Source organism: Anas acuta, chromosome 24 (assembly GCF_963932015.1).
Source record: "Anas acuta chromosome 24, bAnaAcu1.1, whole genome shotgun sequence".
Taxonomy (NCBI): domain Eukaryota; kingdom Metazoa; phylum Chordata; class Aves; order Anseriformes; family Anatidae; genus Anas; species Anas acuta.
Window position 1 is genome coordinate 3,342,561 of NC_089002.1, and position 6,485 is coordinate 3,349,045.

At 63.4% G+C, this 6,485-nt stretch overlaps 1 long non-coding RNA gene across 1 annotated transcript; it reads right to left on the minus strand.

Moving 5' to 3' along the window:
• Positions 1–616: 616 nt before the first annotated feature.
• LOC137844200 (uncharacterized) lies at positions 617–5,375 on the minus strand. Its single transcript, XR_011089845.1, has 2 exons — positions 5,058–5,375; positions 617–4,976 (listed from the first exon to the last, which is right to left on the minus strand). It is a non-coding gene; the product is annotated as an uncharacterized lncRNA (long non-coding RNA).
• Between the last annotated feature and the right edge of the window lie 1,110 nt (positions 5,376–6,485).

Here is a 6,485-nt window from a genome sequence, read left to right on the forward strand (position 1 = left end):
ATCCCCTGCTCAGGAATGGGTGCCGCAGACCTTTCTGAGATCGGGTGCTAGGATTTTCCATCGGGTGCTGGGCTTGGGGTCCCCCATGGCTGGATGCGCTGCGCCCTGCCCCAGCCCCCAGTAGCACCCCCAGCTCCTCTGGGGCTGCTGTGGGAGCCACGAACCCGTGCAACATCCGCGAGCATCCACAGGGTCCGGGGGGGCTAAGAAAGGGGAGAAAAGGGTGTTGGGGTGCAGGGGGGGGGCAGCAAGTGGCCCCCGCATCTCCCGGCCGTGCCGTGCCCAGGAGCAGTGCTGCCGGCGTGAGTCAGCCCCGGCCCCATCCTGCCTGGGCTTGTGCTGGGAGCCCGGATGCACAGAGCCCAAATTTGGGGCTCAGATCAAGCCCGGGGGGACGCGGCGTGGGAGGGGAGCCGCGTGCCCTGCCGGGTGCTGGGCCCCCCCTGGGACAGCCCGCAGCTGAAGGACGTCGCCCCTCGGGCAGGGCTGGCAGAAAACCCCATGGGTTTTCCTATCAGCTTCCTGCTGTCATCGCCCAAACTCTTCTGACAAAGCCTCGCCACCGCTCTTTCTCACCAAAATCTCCTATTTTGTCGTCTGCTTTTTTTTTTTTCTCCCCCCCCCCCAGGTTTCCTGCTCTGGTGATCCTGCCTGTCTGACGCATCGCGGGCCCGGAGCCAGATATTTCTGAGCCGTGGAGCAGCGATGAGTGCCAGAACAATTAACACAACAAAGTTGAGACGTTTCTTTTGCATACGATGCTTTCAAAGTGGTGCTTTTTATAAAAAGGTGCCTCCGATATTACCTGTTTGATTGCTGGATTTCTTTGAAGATCAGAAGAGAAGAAATCCCCACATGAAAGCCCTCCTGTTTTCAAGGGCACTCGGCTGCAGCCTGGAGCGGCCGGAAAAAAAAAAAAAAAAAAGGGAGAAAGCAAAAAAAAGGGAGAAAGCAAGAAAGGGAGAAAACTTTGATCCCACTCCCCAGGAGCGCAAGGAATGGTGCAGCTCTGTGGCCTTTATTCAACTCATCCCACCCCGAGACCTAAAAATGTGACCCCAGACCCTGCTGGGGCCCAGGAGCGGAGGTGCCGGGGGGATGTCCCCAAGCAGGGTGCCCCACGGTCCCCATGCTGAAGGAGGAGGGGGTACAGGGGGTCCAGGGCAGGGTGCTTGGCTCTGCTGGCACTGCTGGAGCTCAGCATGCAGCAGGGGGGCTGCCTGGCTGTCCCCTTCCCTTTCATGCCCATAATTTGTGGGGTTCTCCCCCCGCATCGTGCCTGCTGCTGGCTCGCCCCTCACCCCGGCCATCAGCTGATGAGCCACAGAAATTGCTCGTGGGACCTGCAAACCAGACAGCGTGCAGCCTGCCCGTCCCTTGCTGAGCTTGGGGGAGCCCGGGCACGGCTGTAGGGACAGCCACCATACAGCAACGAAACCCCAAATGCTTCTCAAACTCTTCCTGCGTGCGCAAAGCAGGCGCAGGAGGCGCAGAGCTGGCGGGGCTCCCGCCTGGATGCGGCGAACGAGCTGCGCTGGCTCAACCGCCCGGCTGCTGCGGGGCCGTGTCCCAGCCCGGTGCTGTCTCGCTGCCAGGCTGCCACCCCAGCCGGCTGAGCCGCTTTTTCAGGGCGCAGCTCCTTGCGAAAAGCAGCCCAGGTGAGGATGGAGCCCGTTTTTCCGGAGGCGGCGGCTTTGGGTTCGGGCTCAGCGCCGCTCACACGCAGGGCAGCGCTCCCCAGCCGGGTGGGGAACCTGCTCCGGGGAACTTGTAACGTGGCAGGGGCGTCCCAGCCCATGCAAAACGGCGTTCCAGCCTATGCAAACACCGTGAGCGAGAACCGGGGCTCCCGGCAGCTCCGCGGTGGGTCCTGCAGGTAGATGGGTATCAGCGGCCCCGTTTCACACCCGGGGGAATCGGAGTCCCACAGTTATTCGGGTGCCTGAAGATGCAAAGCGGTGCCTAGCTGGATCCGCCGAGCTGCCTTGCTTGGCTGGGCACCAACCTCCCAAATCTGGGACCCAGAGCTGCAGCCCTTCCCCAAAAACCTGTCCGGGTGCTTCTTTGCATGGGTAGGCGACCAGACGGGCTGGGAACCCCCCTCCCCTGCAGTTCCCGCAGCCCCACTCTCCTTCCCCTGCGAGACAAGGGCTGAGCATCCTCAAGCCAGGACGTGCACCCCGTGGTGCTGGGGGGTGGCCTGGCCAGGCTGTGCCTTCCCCCTGCACATTGGGACCATGCCCAGCCAGAGGGATGCCTGCCCAGGCTGTCCCGGTGCTGCGGGGGGGCCATCGTGGTGCCACAGAGGTGGCAGAAGGTGCTGCGCCCCTCGGTGTCCCCAGGGACACCTGAGTCCCTGCAGTGTCACGGCTTCGCCCCAGATGTGCCCCGTCCGTGGGAGATGCTCTGAGAGTGGCCAAAGGGCCGGAGGAGGGTGGCTGTGGTGGGGCAGGGTGCCCGGGGACACGGGGATGGGGACGGGGATGGGGACAGCAGAGCTGCCGGAGAGCCTCCAGGGGAAACGTGACCCTGAGCCTTCTCCTTGCAGTAGTTGTGTCCTGTGAGAGCCACCTCTGCCACTTTTCTGTGTCCCACAGGCATCTCATCGGGCAGAGCCGTGATGAGAGGGGCGAAGCAGCTCCGCTTCCATCTGCAGAGCTCCTGCCCGGAGGATTTGCCAGCCCCGAAGCCTGGGAAAGCTGTAGGATTTGCATCACCAGCGGGAAGCGGAGCAGGCAGAGCTGGGCGCAGCGGTGTTGGTGACCTCAGGGGGGATGGCACCAGCAGCCCCAGCCCTCAGCTCCTCGCCCCTGCTCCTCCCCTCACCGGGCAAGGGGCAGCACGGAGCACGGAGCCCCCTCTCCCACCTCCCCGCGAGCAGCTCCAGCATGCCCCGGCCGACCTGCAGGTCCCGGTGGCCCTCGGGGATCTGCAGCATCAATTATTTCTCTAATCTTATCTAGCTGTCTCTCTCTCACTTTCTCTTGTGTGCCTTTCTCTCCCTGCCTTCCCCTCCCTCGGCTGTACTTTGCACCCTCCCTCCAGCCCTGCTTCCCCCCCTCCAGCCCTCTCTTTGATCCTAGGAAGAAGCAATTGATCCTTCTTATCTTTATTGTGGTAGAGACATTCCCAGCACTGCCTTTAATTAAATTCCTTTTCATTTGCTTCCCTACGCCTTTCTTTCCCCCAACCCCAGAAATGGATTTATTATTAAATGCGCAATTAAATCCTCAGATTGGCCGTGAGCCTAAGAGGGGCCGGATCCTGGGGGGCTGTGCCCAGCACCACGGCGCTCTCTGGGGCACAGTCCCGGTGCTTTCCCCGTGCTCTCCATCCCCAGGCACCGGCTGCTGGGTCTGCATCACCTCCAGAGCTCGGTGTCACCAGGAGCTGCCCCGTGGCGAGCCCGACGGGTGCCAAAATGACTTTTGGGCAGCCCACAGGTGATGTGCAGCTGGGCCCCAGCCTCCAGCCGAGGGCAGCAGCTCTGGGAGGGCGAAAGTGGCAGCCTGCAGGGTGACGGCAGCGCCTGGAGGGGATTTGCTCACCCCTCTGCCTTGCCCCAGAGCCCGAGGACAGATTGCAACAGGCTGAAAGCAGCCGGTTCCCGGCACGGCACCAGGGTTATGGCGTGGGCAGGCGGCACCGGAGCTCAGCTCCCACCGGGGCTGCCTGCCCGCCGCCCCCGCCGGCGGCTGCATGAGCTCACGGTGAGATTTGGGGCTCACAGGTTGAGGTTTTAACTGCGGTGACTCAGAGGAAATGGGGCTTCGCTGAGCACTTTTGGCTCCCGGCGCCAGCAGCGGATCCCTCCCCGCCGCTGCCCCATTCCCCTCGCTCCCTGCCCGCTGCCCCCCAGCACGGGACGGGCACCCCGATGCACTGGGGATGCTTGAAAGAGAAATCCCCGAGTGGGCGGCAGGGGAGGAATGCGGGCTGAGCAGCGAGCCCCCCACAGCCCCCAGCCTTTGTGGCTTTTTTTTTTGATGTTCGGTCCCCTCGCCGCCCGCGCAGGTGCGAGCGATAGATCAGGGCGGCGGAGAAGAAAGAGAGAGGAAGCCCGCAAACTTCACAGGCTGGGAATTCAAAGCTTTTATGGTTATTGTCCCCTTTCCCCGGCTGCGGGAAAGCCGAGAGGGGGCCGCAGGTGGGAGAAGGAAGAAATCCCCCAGTGCTGAGCTGGGCGAGGGCAGCAGGATGGGGGCGAGGGCAGCAGCACAGAGCCACAGGCAGCTGGGATCTCCCATTCCTGAAGCCTTTGGTGGGTGCTGGCCATGGTGGCGTTGTCACCAGCACGGTGGCAGTGTCACCAGCCGTGCCACTGGTGTCACTGGCCACCAACACCAGGATGAGACCCGAACGCCCCAGCCCGCCGCCGGTGGCTCCCCTGCGCCCCGCTTGAAGCCTTTCCGCTCGGAAATTTTTCCTCCAGACACTTTGACCTCGGGGGGAAGGAGGGGGGGGGGGGAGCGAGTATTTTTCATGTAGATCAGGCGAAATTCCCCCGGAGACAGCGCAGGAATGCGAGGCATGTTATCCTTGGTACCAGCTCTTTCTTTTTACAGCCTAAGCTTGGCCAAGCCAGCGGGCAGGGGGAGGGGACGTCTGGGGTCCCGCCGTCTTTCCCATTGCTGATTGCCAGCTGCCCCCGGCCCCCCTCCTCCTCCTTTTTCTCCTCCTCCTCCTCAGGAGGAAGGCTCCTGAGGCAGGCAGAGCCACCGAGTCCCCCTGTGCTGGGGTGGCACAAGTCAGGGTGAGGCAATGCCAGCAGCATCCCGAAACACAGGGCGAGTGCCTCGGGTGCTCGGCAGGTCCCAGCACGAGGGAGCAGCCTCCGGTGCGGTTTCGGGCACTCCTTGGGCACGCAGAGAAGCACCCGGAGCAACGGGGATCCTGTGGGGACCTTTGGGAGCTCCTTAATACTTGAAATTGTCCAATACTTGATTTTATTCTCCAAGGTTTGTGCGGCTGGAAACCTGGCGAGAGAAATCAGCGCCTCGTCCGTCTCCATTAAGTGCTGTTACCCCTCGGATCCCCAAACAATTTTGTGCCGTTACCTCTCGCCAGCTCGCCGTGCCGACCACAGGAGGCAGAGCGCGGCACCAAGCCCTGCCCGAGCACCCACACCGCGGGGACGAGCACCCCAGGGTGCCTTTGGGTGGCACGGGCAGCACGAGGGCTGCAAATCAACCCCGAGTGGGGAGCAGAGGGGAAGGCTGCAGCCCAAGGAAGGAGCTGATCCAGGTGCAGGGGAGGACGCCCTGGCTCAGCTGCGGTGCTTGACCCATGGGGTCCCCGTTTTTGGCAGCTCGGGCTCAGCTGGGCCCCCGCTGCCCCCTCCTCCCACCCTCAGAGCAGCCTGGGAGCCCAGCTGCAGCTATTACATAAAACGCAATTAGCAAGGCGGGCGAGGGAGGCCTGAATGGCATTAAGGAATTCCTCCCGGGCTGACGTCAAAGCTTCACCTCTCCTCCCGCCGGCACAAAGGGGGCCGTTATGAGCCCAGCCCCAATGCCCGCTCGGAGAATGCGATTCCCCGGGGAGCTGCGGGCTGCACATCGCCCTGGGCATCGTCCCTGTGACCGGCACCGATGTCACCAGCAGTGCCTGGCTCCTGCGCAGCATTTCCTGGGCAAGGGAAGGTGCCAGCAGGCCCCGGGTGCCAGCAAAGCGGGGATTTGGCCAGCATCCAAGGGTGGGTGCCCTCCCAATGCGTCCCCCTCCCCTCCAGCCTTTGGTCTCTCAGCAGCTGCCGGGGGCCCCCCTGTGGCTGCAGCCCCCGGAGCCCCCCCAGGGCCCTGAGCGGAGCCCCCCGGGGGGGGAGCGGGGAGGGCAGGGGGCAGCGAGCATCCTGCGGGGGGCTGTGTCCCCCCGGGGTGCTGGGGCACAGCCACGCGGCCAAGGGAGCTGGGCTTGGAGAGCTCGGACCTGAAAAGTTCAATTATTCACTTTTTTTTTGCCTTTTTTTTTTTTTTTTTTCCAGGTAATTGGTGTTGCCCTGGTGCTGAGGCAACCCTGCTGGGGTGCAGCTGGGCTGGGTGCTGGGTACCACTGCCCGTGTGGGATGGGATGGGATGGGATGGGATGGGATGGGATGGGATGGGGCAGGAGCCAGGAAACGCACCAGGTGGGCGCAGGGCACGGGAGAAACACTGCATGGGAATGGGGAGCGGGGGGGGGCAAAAGCCTGGGGGCTGCTAAAACACCTGGAAGGCACCAAGGGGAGGTGAATGGGGACAGCCCGAGCTGGTGGCGGATCAGAGATGCGATGCCCTTTTGCAGCGTTTTTTTGGGGGGAAGATAACGCCTCCTCCCCACCTCCACCTCTCGTTGACGCTGCTTCCCCCTGCCCTGCTCCCTGGTTGTGTCACAAAGCCCGGGGCTGCAGGGACACTGAGGCACAGGTGGTGGCCTCCTGGGCTCCCTTCCAGCATCGCCCCCGAGCCGATGGCTCTGCAGGACCTGGGGAAGGGGCAGGCTGCCCA